The sequence below is a fragment of the Ursus arctos genome, unplaced genomic scaffold, assembly GCF_023065955.2.
Source record: "Ursus arctos isolate Adak ecotype North America unplaced genomic scaffold, UrsArc2.0 scaffold_3, whole genome shotgun sequence".
In the NCBI taxonomy this organism is placed as follows: Eukaryota; Metazoa; Chordata; class Mammalia; order Carnivora; family Ursidae; genus Ursus; species Ursus arctos.
Window position 1 is genome coordinate 33,901,768 of NW_026622985.1, and position 16,037 is coordinate 33,917,804.

Consider the following 16,037-nt stretch of genomic DNA (forward strand, 5'->3'; position numbering starts at 1 on the left):
CTGTGTCTCCAAGATACAATGAGAAGCCTAAGCGGGGCACCTGGGTGGCTCAGTCAGTTAAGTGTTCGGCTCTTTTTTTTTTTTTTTTAATTTTATTTATTTGTGAGATAGAGAGAGAACGAGCAATGGGGAGGGACAGAGGGAGAGACAGAAGCAGACTTCTTGCTGAGCAGGAAGCCTAATGTAGGGCTCAATCCCAGGACCCTGGGATCATGACCTGAGCTTCCGAAGGCAGGAGCTTAACCGACTGAGCCACCCAGGTGTCCCAAGCATCTGACTTTTGATTTCCACTCAGGTAATGATCTTAGGGTCCTGGGATCAAGCCCCACTGGGGCTCTGCGCTCAGTGGGGAGTCGGCTGGAGATTCTTTCTCTCCCTCTTCCTCTGCCTCAACCCCCACTTGTGCACGTATACACACTGTCTCTTGAAAGAAAGAAAGAAAGAAAGAAAGAAAGAAAGAAAGAAAGAAAGAAAGAAAGAAAAAGCAAGCCAGCCTTAGCTGACTGCCTCAGGCAGCATTAATGGTCCTCTGTCCTACCACAACTTTGTGTTCATGCACTTTCTTACAGCACTTGTTATATTGAAGTTATATGTTTACTTTTCCATTTCTTCCATTAGACTGAGAGTATCTCAAAGCAGGGACCTCATCCTATTCATCACTGCCATCCAAATGGTTAGCACAGTGCCCAGAACACAAAAGGTACCAAGTAAATGTTTGCTAAATCAACTGTCACCCCCCTAAGTCTTTATTACTCGTACTGGAGTTATTTTTACATGTGAATTGGTGCTTTTGTTTTGAACACCTATATAGGATGTATTTTAAGTGCCTATTAATTTTACTATGAATATTTCACCTACAATGACCACCACCTGTGTCGTAGATCACTGAAAAATCTCAGTTGCTAAAGAAAGATCATATTAAGTTGGTAGAAAACAACCTTGATTTGTGGGAAACTGAGCCTCAGAGAGTGCTGAATTAAAAAGAAAAGAGTGAGCACATAGAGTGATATACAGTGCTTACTCATGGCATTGGAATGCCAATAAATATGTAACATCCCACAGCCTGGAGTTATTATTCTTTTATAATAATTATTAACCTCATCAATTAGAAAAGAGAAAATCACATGGAAGGTAACTGAAGTTACTTAACAAATTTATGCTAAAAACCAACTTAAAAGCTATACTAAAAATCCCCTTAGTCCCAGAACCATAACGTATCTTCAGGGTATCTTCCTATTAGAGTTTTCCCCATAATTGTCAAGTTATGGGACAGAAGAAAACATAATCTTATTTTTGAAGAGCTGAGGTTGGTCTGAGGGTGAACTGGGAAACCAGAAAACTACCAGGAAAACCAGCTCTTCTCTCTTCCCCTACATTTCCTTACCCTTGTGGATTCACACAGATAATGCCTATTCACTCTATAACAATCAGTCAACATGGATAAGTCCCTGGGCTGTAAGTTGGAATATTGATCTGAGTTGAGCCTGGCTTCAGAGCTCTCATTTTCTATGTGCTAACAAACTGTGAGTTATTTTGTGAACTCTCTAGTACCTCTTTAGTTTGGTGATTTAAATCACTAGTAATACAAATTAGTAGTTATGTTAATGAGATAACTCCACATTTTCTTTTAGCATGGTGAGTCCTCTCAAAATACGGCTGTTTCAGCCAACCAAGTACAACTACCCTCACTGTATTTTTCCCCTTTCCTTTTTCCCCCACCTAGAGTCAGGTTGTGGTATGTTATGGGTATTTCCCAATAAATTACCAACCCCTGTACACACATTTTTACTTAGCCCATATCCTGCTTCCTACACTCTTCTAAGTTTTATTCATAAATCACTCAAAATTTTACACATTCCAGAAATTACACATTTACTTTTCAGTATATAACAGCCATTCTTCATCTCTTATTTGAAATATTTTTTAACATTCATTCTAAATGAACTAACCATTGCTCATCCTGGTTTGCATGATTATAGTTGGCTCTTATAAGTAACTATCAGAACTCTTTTATCTTTCTTTTTCCTTTGCTCATAATTTTATTTTTTTATTTTTTGGGGGGTGTTTTTGTTTTTGTTTTTGATAATATTTTTTTTATTATATTATGTTAGTCACCATACAGTACATCCCTAGTTTTTGATGTAAAGTTCTATGATTATTTTTTGTATCGGGTGAAGGGTTCGGGGGCGTTCCCTCATAGGGAGAAGGCACCTGGTGGTGAGGGCACTTCACAGCTCATTAATTATCTATTGGGCATTGGCTCATTTAAAGAGTATTAGGCAGGTTGGGATTTGAGATTGGAGGAACCAGGGTGGAAAGCAATTTGTCTGCATTAGAGAAGAAGATGGACAGCCCTAGGCTCAGAGATGTCCCAGGCTTGCAAGAGGATTTTGGATTTGGGATTTTTAACAGCTTTTGAGAAAGCTGTTAAAGAAAGATGAAAAAAGCACTCCTAGTATGCTGGAATTAGGAAGCAAAGCTTCACGTTTAAGAAGAATAAATTCAGCTTCACCCAATGAGATGAGATTTGAGAATTTACATAAAGAGGTAGTTAAGGCTAAAATTATAAGAAGCTTCCTGGGAATGAAAATATAATTGATCATGAAGAGTAGATGGAATGCTTGGGAGTTCATAATTGTCCTTTCCAGTCTACAAAAAATATAAATAAATATGTTTAATACAGATAGATTTAATAGGTAATTTTAATTATGGCTTTAAAAGAATTCAAGCAATACAAAAGGGTTTACAATGAGAAGTAAGTCCCCCTCTTTCCCTTTCTAATCACAGTTTCCTTTCTCCTCTCCCTTCTCCCCTCTCCTCCTATGCTGGACAAAACCACAATTATCTAGTTGTTATTTATCCTTCTGGAGAAAGTCTATGCATTCACAAACATATATGTGTGTGAGTTATTCTTTATTTCACCACGTGAATGATAGCATACTATATGCACTGTCTGCACCTTACTTTTCCCTCTGATTGATGTGTCTTAGAGATCTTTTCCTTAGGAGCCCAGATAGAACTGCCTTATGCTTTACAACCACTGCAAAATTTAATTAACCATTCCCTTCTGGTGGGCATTTAGGTAGTTTGCATTCTTCTGCTGTTACAAAACTAAACTGCATCATAGTTGAGCAGAAAGAACAACATGAAAACCTCCTGATGGGAGGGCTGGTGGTAGGGTAGGACAGAATGAACTGTTGTTCTCACGTGAACCAAACATTTTTAGGCTCTGCTTCTCTGTGTGCCTCATTGCCACACATACAGGGGGAAAACACACAGGAGCTAGATGAGACGGCCACTTACTGTTGTTTTCCTATGAGGTCAGGCACATTTCCATTATGTGGAGTTATTATATAAAGCACCCCAAGTCTTACATGGCAGTGGGGGTACGTGTTAGGAATATACCCAAGTTATTCAAGGAGAGAACTACGATATTGTAGAAAGAACATTGGTTTGGGTCACAAGAACTTGGTTCAGGCCTCCCCTCTGCCTTTTATTGTTGTGATAATTGCAGTCCTTTTAGTTTCTCTGAGCCTTATTTTCTTCCTCGGTAGATTGGTGGTAATAGTATCAAACTCGTGTTTCATGGAGTTAATGAGATAATGCTTATGAAATGATGCTATAAGCCAGTGGTTCTGAAACTTTAAAGAGTTTTTGGTTCAGAAGGTCTAAAGTGGACCTTGAGAATTTACGTTTCTGATAGATTCTCATGTAATGCTGATGCTGCTGGTCTAAGGACCAGAATTTTGAGAAATACTGGTACAAGTCATAAAGAACTGATAGGTGGTGTTACAGTTTTTGTCACTACAGTTATTAGCCAAGAAAGACTACTGCCTCGACATGTGTCCTTAGAGAAGTGAGAGAGGTAATGGTAATCACTTTTAAATTGAAGTAAAAATTCTGCCTGTCCATCGATGACAGAAATCTCTAAAGAAATTAAACTTAATGGGGGGTGGATACTAAACACATAATTATGCACGCTTTGAGTTTATTTAAATGTTCATGCACCTCTGAATTCACTGGTTAAGAGCACTTGACAGGAAGTGGAAGTCCAAAAATAAACAAGAAAGGCTCATCTCGTGGCATTGCTGCCTTAACTGAACACAGGAAGTCCTGGAAATCTTGCAAGACTGTCTGTTCCTTCATGATGTCTAGCCTGATTTTAAGACCCCAAAGAGTATTTTATGTTTGTATTTGTCAGGGTTTTCCAGAGAAACAGAACCAGGACAAAAAAAAAAAAAAATTACACAACACACACACACACACACACACACACACACACACACACACACACAGAGTTATTGTAAGATGTAAGTTATTTTAACTACGGTATAGTTCTAGTCTGAGTCTGAGCACCAGCAGAGCCAATAGTAGAAGTTCCGTTCTAAGTTTGAATCCAAAGGCAAAAGACCAATGTTTTAGTTCAAAGACAGGCAGAGAGAAAGAATTCCTTCTTAGTTTTTTATTCTAGTTATGTCTTCAACAGACTGGACAAGACCCACCCACAATGGGGAAGCCAATCAGCTTTACTCAGTTTACCAATTCAAACATTAGTCGTATCCAGAGATGCCCTCACAGACACACCCAGAAATAATGTTTAACCAAATATCTGGGCATCCTGAGGTTTGAAGTTGACACGTAAAATTAACCATCAAAACGTTGCTGATGGGTGTCTGAAATGAGCTAGTTTCAGTGTGCTTTCATGGTTTTCCAGTCCGCGTTGCCGCTTCAAAACACTTGAAGTTTCAGGGAGCACGAAGACCAGCTGCGGCAGTGGGTACAGTTAGTGTCATATTCTAGCTGTCACGCATCTTAGGGCAAAACATTTCAGGGGACTACTTACAGCTAAAACTCAAAATATTCTTTTAAAAACAGAAAATCGTAGGTAATAATAGTCAGTTGCTATCATCAACACCATCACCATTATTATATCTATTATAAGAAAGGTGATGCCAACAGGCCTTTCTGCCAGTCCATAAGCGCTGTTGAGTATTTAAATATATGTTAAGAACAATTCAGAATCATTGATTTATTGTTGTCACAGATGTGTAGGAATCTAGACATTCAGCTTTTAGCACTGACTTATTGCCTTCTGAAAATCGCCATAGACATTCTGCTCTCCATTCCCTTCTCGACTAATAAATACAGCCTGAGGAACGAGAGACATACTACAGTACATTCCTGGGACCCCAAGAGACAAATATGAAAATATTTTAGAAGACAAATATTAAAATTAATGAGAGAGCCACAAATGTTTAGAGGTAAATTCATGAGTGATGAAGCAAAATTTTCAAACCACGGCAGGGTAGGAAGAAAACGTTGCGATTATCTGTGAATAATGCTTTCGTGAAGATGGCATATTATTGTGGTGGGTTTCCTTGCTTTCTGTCTCACCGATTCCCTTCTTGACATTGTACAGCTATTTCCTTTGTAATACAGAAACTCCCTTACTGAATCTTTTTCCACAGCTGGCTTTCATCACTTCTTGATAGGTACCTAAATATTTCAGTTTCTTCCACTTTATTTTCCTTTAACAATAACTGCTGCCCAATCAAATCATTCATCTTTTCCCCTGTGTGAGTATTTGAGATCTTGAATGAGTGTTTATGAAGCACCATGTGGAATCCCCTGTTTTCTCTTGTTTGGCATTTCCCTGTGCCCTTGGTCTCAATTACACTTGGAAGTTTGAATTAAGTTTGCTTAACCATTTAAAAATTTTGAGTTCAAAATTTATTGTGGACTCTTTTTTTTGTCTTTCCCTGTAGAAATTTCTGTGTGTCAATAAAAGACTAACCTTAGAACCTAAGGCTTATTCTGTAACGTGTGTAATAGATCCTGCACGTTTATAAACACTACTCAGACATACGGCGCAGAAAAGCAAATGCTATGCTTTAAAATGTCCACAAGTGATAATAACAACTAACACTTAGTTTCTATTTTCTACGAAGTGGGTGTACGACCAGGTTCTTCAGATGCATTAAATGCTTCATCTTTCCGTCAACCCTAGAAGTTGGGAATTTTATTAAATGCTTTCTTGCCCTTGATGTGCAGGGAAATTTCAGTATTAGTCTATGAGTTTGAGTAGAGTTTCCATATTTGTAACCCAAGGAGTATTCATTTATGTAAACATGATATATGTTATTATGTACACAGATGTCATTATGGGTGTGTAAAACAGAGCATATCCTGGGCAAGAGGAGATCAGATTGAAAAGGCCTGTGCTCTATCTGTCCCATACCCATTTACATTGATTAAATTTAAAAATTCCTAGAGGAACCTCCTGGGAGAAGGAAAACAAAGCAAAAACATAACAAGGATTGGGGACAGGAAGACTAACTTGCAAGGGTTTTACTGACATGGGTCCACAGCAAGGCCTTGACTTTAAGAAAATCTGAAGGCTGAATAAGGAAAATATAAATATGGCTTAAAAACCAAAGACTATAAAAAGATAGACAATAAAATGTCTCCCTATCATTCTTGCCATCCATTTGACCAATTCTTACCCAGTCTCTACCATTAGTAACCACTATCCTTAATTTCCTATGCAAATTTCCATAGTTTCTTTAAGCATATACAGCAAAAACAAATAGGTTTTTCCTTCTCTTCATTTGCTTACAAAGACAGCATATGTTAATACCATTCTGCACCTTATTTTTTGTTTGTATGCTTATCTTGGGCTTCTTTTCCTATTGGTATAAAGAAAGCTTCCTGACTCTTTTTTATGGTTGTTTAATGTTCTATGATATAGATATATTATCATGTATTTACCAGTTACTTTTGATGAACATTTGGGTTGTTTCTAATCTTTGGCTATTACAAACAATGCTACAGTGAGTAACTTTGCATCGAAGTCATTTCTCACTTGTGCACGAGTATCTGCATGATAAATTCCTCCAAAAGTATTTCTAAGCTTTTAGTGGCTTTTGTTAATTTGAAAGTGACCACCAAGCTATCCTCTCTGAGCTGTACCCCCGTGGGAGAAAGGATGTGTATGTGTAGAGCTAAAAAGAGCTCTAACACCTTAGGGCCCACGCCACCCTGTTATAGGAACCCCCTAAGAGAGGCTAACCCAGGAAGAAGAGCCATATTTCTGTTGACTTTCAGGGAAGGATGAGTATAGGTCCTAAAAGTTGCTGAGGAGGTGACATTGGAGTGGAGATACTGGACTGAGTGAAGCACAGGGATATAGTTCAAATGGGAAGCCAGGATGGTACTGTGGGCTGCTGAGGCTTGAACAGAACTTTGCTAAGATTAGCGACCCCAGTAGTGCAGGTGGCCCTGCGGCAAAGGATGGCACATGTTCTTAGATTTTTTTCACATGGTAGTAACAAGCTCATGAAAGCCATAGTACTAGGAAGTCTGGTGATATTTGGGTAATATATGCTTAGAAAAGGTCTTGAAGAATAGAAAGCTATTAACAGAGATTTTCTCCAGAAGTACAGGGTAAGGAGTTAGCATCTCACTTTGCCCATGTCTTGATGTTCATAAATGTTAATCAATTCTATTGAGAATTGATATGTATCTTTCCTGTTTTTTTTCAATATAGGCATATATATTTATCAGTATATATAATTTTTTATTACATAAATAGGATATTTCTGCATATACCTATTATTTTGTAGTTGTCTGCTTTTATTTTAAATACATATTTTGGAGATCTTTCCAAGTTAGTATATAAAGATCACCTTCAACCTTTTTAAATGATGCATAGAAGTCTACTGTCATTTATGTGACCATTCCTGATTTTTGACTTTTACAAACAATGCTGTAGTAAATGCCTTTGTCCTTGTCTCTGGGCATATACTGTATGTGGGTGCGTCTTAAAGACTGATACTTAGACATAGACATCCTGGACTGAAGGCGGTGCATGTCTAGGATTGTGATGGATACTGCCATGCTGGCTTCTAAAAAAGGCTTCACTAGTTTACTCTTGTGCCAACAGTACAGAAGAGACAGCTTGCTCACAATCTTAATAATATTAGACCTTATCAGTCTTTTAAAAGTATGCCAATTATATTTTTAAAAATCACATCACATTGTTGATTTAACTTACATTTCCTAGATGTTGAACTTTTTTCACCTGCTTCATTTGTATTACTTCTGTAAATGGCTTATTTCCTTTGCCTATTTTTCTATTAGGTAGTTGTCTTAATTTAAAGAAGTACATTACATTCTGTTATGTCTGTTATGTTTGTAGCAAGTGTTTTCATCTGCTCTTTGTCATTTAACTTTGTACCTGGCTGTGTCTATTAAGACTCTATTAGTTGTAGCTTAGGGGCGCCTGGGTGGCTCAGTCATTAAGTGTCTGCCTTTGGTTCAGGTCATGATCCCAGAGTCCCGAGATCGAGCCCTGCATTGGGCTCCCTGCTCAGCGGGAAGCCTGCTTCTCCCTCTCCCACTCCCCCTGCTTGTGTTCCCTCTCTCGCTGTGTCTCTCTTTGTCAGAAAAAAAAAAAAAAAAGGCTCTATTAGTTGTATCTTAGTTTGTTCAGCTGCTGTACAAGATACCATGGCCTGGGTGTCTTATAAACAACAGAAATGTATTTCTCATAGTTTTCGAAGCTGGAGAGTCCAAGATCAGAGTGCCAGCATGGTCAGGGGAGGGCCCTCTTCCTGGTTCATAGCTGGCACCTTTGAGCTGTGTCCTCTTTTGTAGGAAGCTGCAAAGGATCTCTCTGGAGCCTCCTTTTTGTAAGAGCATTAACTACATTCATGAGGGCTTTACCTTCATGAACTAATCACTTCCCAAAGGACCAGCCTCCTAATACTATCATCTTTGGGGGTTAGGGTTTCCACATATGAATCTGGAGGGGGACACAACATTCAGACCACAGCCTTTTACCCCTGGCTCCCAAAAATTCATGTCTTTCTCATATGGAGAATATATTCATTCCATCCCAATAGCTCAAGAAGTCTTAACTTGTTCCAGCATCAACTCAAAAGTCTAAGTCCAAAATCTCATCTAAATATCATCTGAATTAGATATGTGAGACATTCCTCTTGGGGCAAATTGCTCTCCAACTATGAGTCTGTGAAATCAAATAATACGTGCTTCCAAAGTATAAGGAAGGGACAGGCATGGGATAGACATTTCCATTCCAAAAGGGAGAAATAGCAAAGAAGAAATGGGTAATAATTTCTTAGCATATCCAAAACCTTAAAGCACAATGGGGCAGAGGTCCCACCTTCTGGACACACTGAGGTGGAGGTTGGGCCCCCAAGGCTCCAAGTGGTTCTTCCCCCACAGCTTTGCTGGGTGCAGCCCACACAGCAGCTCTCATAGGTTGGAGTCCCACGTCTGCTCCTCCTTCTCTGGGGCTGGGGTCATTGCCCTAGGACTCAGATGGTCATTGCCCTAGTCAGATTTCTCTGCAGCGGCCCCTCCCCCTCCTGAGCCGGCTGCTCTGGGAGGTTCCATCCTTTCAAATCTAGGGGAGATATCCATGGTCCCACCGGCTAATGGCTAGTGGCTATGTTATGGTGTGTGATACTTTGTATGTGATTTCTAGTCATAGAAGGCGGAGGATAAGGTAAGTTAGAGTAAGACAAGATGGAGTCACAGTGGCCAATGTGAACTCCCATAATAGCTGTCAACGTGGGATACAGGACTTGGAGTGTGCCTCTATAGATAAGCCATGTGACTGATAGATAAGTAAAACTTGTTAGGAAAGGTTCCCGGAGAGACCTGGGTGAGACCTAGTGGACTGAGCTGATATGGCAAACACCATTGGGCAGAACCGTTACACCCAACTCAGAGGACCCATAAAAGAAGGAGCTGTCTACCAGCAGCTGGAGGGCTGACCGGCCTCCCATGCTGTATGTGTCCATAGCTGCTCCACACAGGTACTGCCAGAGGCCCTGTAGGCACAGAAGGCCACTTGACTGCGATCTAGGCCAATACTTCTTGCAGGACCTACGATGGGGCCAGTGTCTCCCCACTCATGTTGTGATACCTCCTTCCCAGATCTTCTTCAGAGTGGTTCATTAATTCCCATCTAACTTTCTTGTGTGACTAACTGTGTGATAAGTTGTGCAATAAACTGTACGATTCATGAATTTAATGTTGATGCTACGTGGCTATTTGAAACATGTCTCAATCCTGTGGTTCGTACCTGGCCTTGCCATTTACCCTGCTTCAGGCTAGTGCACTCCGATCTCTCTAGGGGCTCTGCCAGGGTTTAATGCCCGTGCTCTCTGGTGACACAGCCCCCTTGGCCCTCTTCCACAGCACCTGGAGTTGAGGGGTGCAGCTCAGGCTTTTGGGGGAGCACAGCCTGCACTGTGAGGAAGACAGCAGCCCCTCCTTTGAAATAGATCTGCCCGGGGGAGGCCCTTGAACTCTGTACCTGTGGAGGTAGGGCCAGTCTGGAACTGCCTTCAGGTCATTCTTCTACTCTCTCGAACAATAAGTCCTGGCTTCTGTTTGGAAGGCCCATCAATCTGCCAATTGTCTTGATGAATAGCTCCTATCTTCTGTTGAGATGGTCAATCCACACCAATTTCCTTACCAAATTTGGCCACAGTCTTTGTGTTCGCTCCCAAACAAGCTTTCTTATTTCTTTCAAAGTGGATAGGCTGAGAATTTTCCCAATTTTAAAATTCTGCATTCTTTTTGATTTAAAATTCCACTTTGAAATCATTTCTCTTTTCGAATTTTACTAAAAACTTTCAAAAGAAACCAGGCTGCTCCTTCAACACTTCACTTAGGAATTTCTTCAGCCAAATATCTTCTTTTCATTGCTTACAAATTCTACTTTCCATAGAACACTAGGACAAGAACACAATTTAGTTCTTACCCACATTAAAACAAAGATGCCCTTTTCCTCATTTCTGTCTGAGACCTCAACAGGATGACCTTTATTATCCATATTTCTACCAACATTCTGCTAAAAACCACTTGAGTATTCTCTAAGAAGATGAAGACTTTCTCTACAGCTTTCCTCTTCTTTTTTTGTTTTTGTTTTTTTAAACATTTTATTTTCAAGTTATCTCTACACCCAACATGGGGCTTGAACTCACAACCCTGAGATCAAGAGCTGCATGCTCTACTGACTGAGCCAGCCAGGCACCCCTATAGCTTTCCTCTTCTGAGCTCTTGCCAGACTTGCTCTTTACAGTCCATTCATAGCACTGGAGGCTTTCTCTAGTACACACTTCGAAAGTCTTTCAGCATTTGCCCATTATCCAGCTCCGAAGCTGCTTGCACATTTTTAGGTATTTGTTATAGTAGTAACTCCATTTTGGGATGAATTTTCTGTCTTAGTCTATTTTGGGCTGCTATTACAAAACACCATAGACTGAGTAGCTTATAAACAATAGGGATCTATTGCTGACAGCTCTGGAAGCTGGAAGTCCAAGATCAGGGTACCAGCATGGGCAGGGGAGGGCTCTCTTCTGGGTCACAAATTTCTCCTTGTATTTTCACAGGGAAGAAGAGGCTAGAGAGCTATGTGGGATCTTGTTATTCATTTTCTTTATGTGTTTATTTTTATTAATAACCTTAGATTCGATATAGTTGAAATAAGTAATAAAGAACTAGAAGGTTGGGAAGGAGAAAACTAAAACAGCATGGAGTAAAAAAGAATGGAATATAAAAAATAATGGAATAAGAAATATAGGAGGAAGAGTGAAAATGTCTAACTTTGGAAGGAGACTAGCAAGAGAATGGAGCAGGAGAAGCAACCTGGTTGCAAGAAAAGCAACCAGGAAGAAATCATGTCTGAAAATGTTCAAAACCAATGCACATTATTCAGGAAGTTCTTAGAATGGCAGAAGGATAAATGCTTAGAAAATTGTATCTAGGTCCATCTTACTAAAACTTTGAAAATTCAAAGCAATTTAAAAAAATCTTAGCAGTCAGAAGTGAGCCAAAGTATGTATTCTTTAAAGGAACAAACATTATAATGATAGCTGAATTCTCAACAGAAACACTGAACTACAAAAGATATATGGAATGATGTCTTCAAAGTGCTGGGGAGAAAATGCCAGTCTAGAATTCTATGCCCAGTGAAAATACCCTTTAAATATAAAATTGAAGTAAGTCATTTTCAGACAAATAAAAACTGAGAGTACATGCCACCAGCTGTCTTATATTAAACAGGAAAAAACCCCTCCAAGATAATAACATATAGAAGTAGAAGACTGGGCAAAAACACACAAGCAAATAAAATAAATAAAATGTAACAGATAGGGGTGCCTGGGTGACTCATTCAATTAAGTGGCTCGGGACATGATCTCAGGGTCCTAGGATGGAGCGCCACATTGGGGTTGTGCTCAGTGGGGAGTCAGCTTAAAGATTCTCTCTCCCTTTCTCCCTCTGCCCCTCACCCCACTTGCGCACACACACATTCTCTCTCTCAAATAAATAAATGCAACTTTTAAAAAAACTAAAAAAGTAAAATTTAACAGATAAAGTTTTTTTTCTGAAAAGAAAGCTGTTCTAGAGGATACAATTCAAAAGGAATTTTGGGAGGCACAATGGTTATGGCTTGGTAAATTTGAAAAATAAAGGTTTATTTTGTTGAGCAACCTTCTAAATTATGCCTGATTGTTATTACCAAAGTTTAGTTCCACATTCTCCAGGATGGATCACATGTCAGGCCATGAAACAAGTCTCAATAAATTTAAGAAAACGGAAATCATATCAAGCATCTTTTCTGACCACAGTGGCATGGGACTAGAAATTAATTACAAGAAAAAGACTTAAAAAAATGCAAACACATGGAAGGTAAACAACATGCTACTAAACCACCAATGGGTTAACAAATAAATCAGAGAGGAAATCCAAAAATACATGAAGAAAAAAGAAAATGAAAATACAGTGGTCCAAAATATTTGGGATGTAGCAAAAGCAGTTCTAAGAGGCAAGTTTATAGAAAGAAGAAAAATATAGACATAAGAAAAATCTCAGTGAAACAACCTAAGCTTACATCTAAAGGAACTGGAAAATGAAGAACAAACAAAGCCCAAAGCTACTAGTAGAAAGGAAATAATAAAGACTAGAGTGAATATAAACAAAATAGAGACTGAAAAACAAGCAAACAAACAATATAAAATACCATGAAACCAAGAACTGGTCCTTTAAAAAGATAAACAAAATTGATAAATATCTAGCCAGACTCATCAACAAAAAAGAGAGGGGACTCAAGTAAATAAAATCAGAAATGAAGGAAAAGAAATAACAATTCATATCACAGAAATACAAAGGATTATAAGAGAATATTATGAAAAATTATATGCCAACAAGTTGGACAACCTAGAAGAAATGGATACATTTCCTAGAAACATACAATCTTCCAAAATTGAATCAGGAAGAAATAGAAAATTTGAACAAATTGATTACTAGTAATGAAATGGAACTGGTAATTAAAAAAAAACAAAAAACCTCCCAACAAACAAAAGTCCAAGACCAGATGGCTTCACAGATTAATTCTACTGAACGTTTAAAGAAGAGCTAATACCCATTCTTCTCAAACGATTCTAAAAAATAGAAGAGGAAGGAAAACTTCCAAATTTATCCTATGAGGCTGGTCTTACTCTGATACCAAAACCAAAGACATGACAAAAAAAGAAAAGTGCAGCCCAATATCTCTAATGAACATAGACACAAAAGTCTTCAACAAATATTAGCAAATCAAATTCAACAATACATTAAAAGGATCACTCACTGAAATCAAGTGGGATTTATTCCAGGGATGTGCAAGGGTGGTTCAATATTTGCAAATCAATCCATGTGATAAATCACATTAACAAAAGGATGGGTAAAAACCATATAATAATCTCAACAGATGCAGAAAAAGCATTTGACAAAATACAACATCTGTTCATGATAAAAACTCCCAACAAACTGGGTTTTGAGGGAACATACCTCAATATAATAAAGGCCATTTATGAAAAACCCAAAGCTAACATCATACTCAGTGGTGAAAACCCGAAAACTTTCCCTGTAAGATCAGGAACAAGACAAGGATGTCCACTTTTATTCAACGTAGTACTGGAAGTCCCAGCTGCAGCAATCAGACAAGAAAAAGAAATAAAAGACATTGAATTGATAAGGAAGAAATAAAACTGCCACTATTTGCAGATGACGTGATACTATATATAGAAAACCCTAAAGACTCCACAAAAAAGCCTATTAGAATTAATAAATGAGTACAGTAAAGTTGTAGGACATAAAATCATTATACAGAAATCTGTTGTGCTTCTACACACTAGTAACAGAAGGAGAAATTAAGAAAACAATCCCATTTATAATTGCACCAAAAGAAATAAAATATCTAGGAATAAATGTAACCAAGCAGATGAAAGACTTGTATTCTGAACACTGTAAGATACTGATGATGGAAATTGAAGACAACACAAACAAATGGAAAGATATACATGGATTGGAAGAATTGATATGGTTAAAATGTCCATACTATCCCAAGCAATCTACAGATTTAATACAAGCCCTATAAAAATATTAATAGCATTTTTCACAGAACTAGAACAAATAATCCTAAAATTTGTGTGGTGCCACAAAAGGCCTCGACAGCCAAACCAATCTTGAGAAAGAAGAACAAAGCTGGAGGTATCACAATCCCAAATTTCAAGATACACTGCAAAGCTATAGTAATCAAAATAGTATGTGGTACTGATGCAAAAACAGAAACGTAGATCAGTGGAACAGAATATCTCTATCCTATTGCCCAGAAAAAAACTCCATGCCTATATGGTCAATTAATCTATGACAAAGGAGGCAAGATTACACAATGGGGAAAAGACAGTCTTTTCAATAAATCGTGCAGGGAAAACTGGACAGCTATATCCAAAAGAATGAAACTGGACCACTCTTACACCAAACACGAGTTTAAAACCCAAAATAGATTAAAAACCTAAATGTAAAATTGCTAAAAGAAAACATAGGCAGTGGTCTCTTGGATGTTGCCCTCAGCAACATTTTTATGGATATGTCTCCTCAGGCAAAAGAAACAGAAGCAAAAACAAACAATTAGGACTACACCAAAATAAAAAGTTTTTGCACAGCAAACGAAACCATCAACAAAACTAAAAGTAACCTAGTGAATGGGAGAAGAAATTTACAATGATATATCTAATAAGGGGTTAATATACAAAATATACTTTAAAAACCTTACACAACTCAACACAAAAAATCCAATTAAAAAATAGGCAGAGGACCTGAACAGATATTTTTTTCAAAGAGGACATGCAGATGGCTAGCAGACACATGAAAAGATGCTCAACATCACTAATTATCAGGAAAATGCAAATCAAAACCACAATGAGATATCATCTTACACCTGTCAGAAGGGCTAGTATCAGAGAGACAAGAAATAACAAGTGTTGGTGAGGATGTGGAGAAAAGGGAGCCCTCACACACTGTTGGTGGGAATGCAAATGAGTGCAGCCACCTAGAAAAACAGTGTAGAGGTTCCTCAAAAAACTGAAAATAGAAATACCATGTGATCCAGTAATTCCACTACTGGATATTTACCCAAAGAAATAAACAGTAATTTGAAAAGATATACGCACCTTTACGTTTATTGCAGCATTATTTATAATAACCAAGATATGGAAGTAACCTAAGCATCCACTGATAGATGAATGGATAAAGAATACACACGCTTGCACACACACGCACACACACACACACACAGAAATATTACTGAGCCATCAAAGCATGAGATCTTGTCATTTGCAGCAACATGGCTGGGTCTAGAGGATAGTATTATGCTAAGTGAAATGTTAGAGAAAAAGACAAATACCATATAATTTCACTTATATGTGGAATCTAAGAAACAAAACAAACAAACAATAAAAGAGATTTTTTTTTTTTTTAGAGAAAGCTCGTGAACAGGATGGGGGGAGGGGCAGAAGGAGAGGGAGAGAGAGAATCCCAAGCAGGCTGACCTGGGGCTCAACCCCACAGCCCTGAGATCATGATCTAAGGGGAAATCCAGAGTTGGACACAACCAACTAAACCACCCAGGCACCCCTAAAACAGCTTCTTAAATACAGGGAACAAACTAGTGGTTGCCA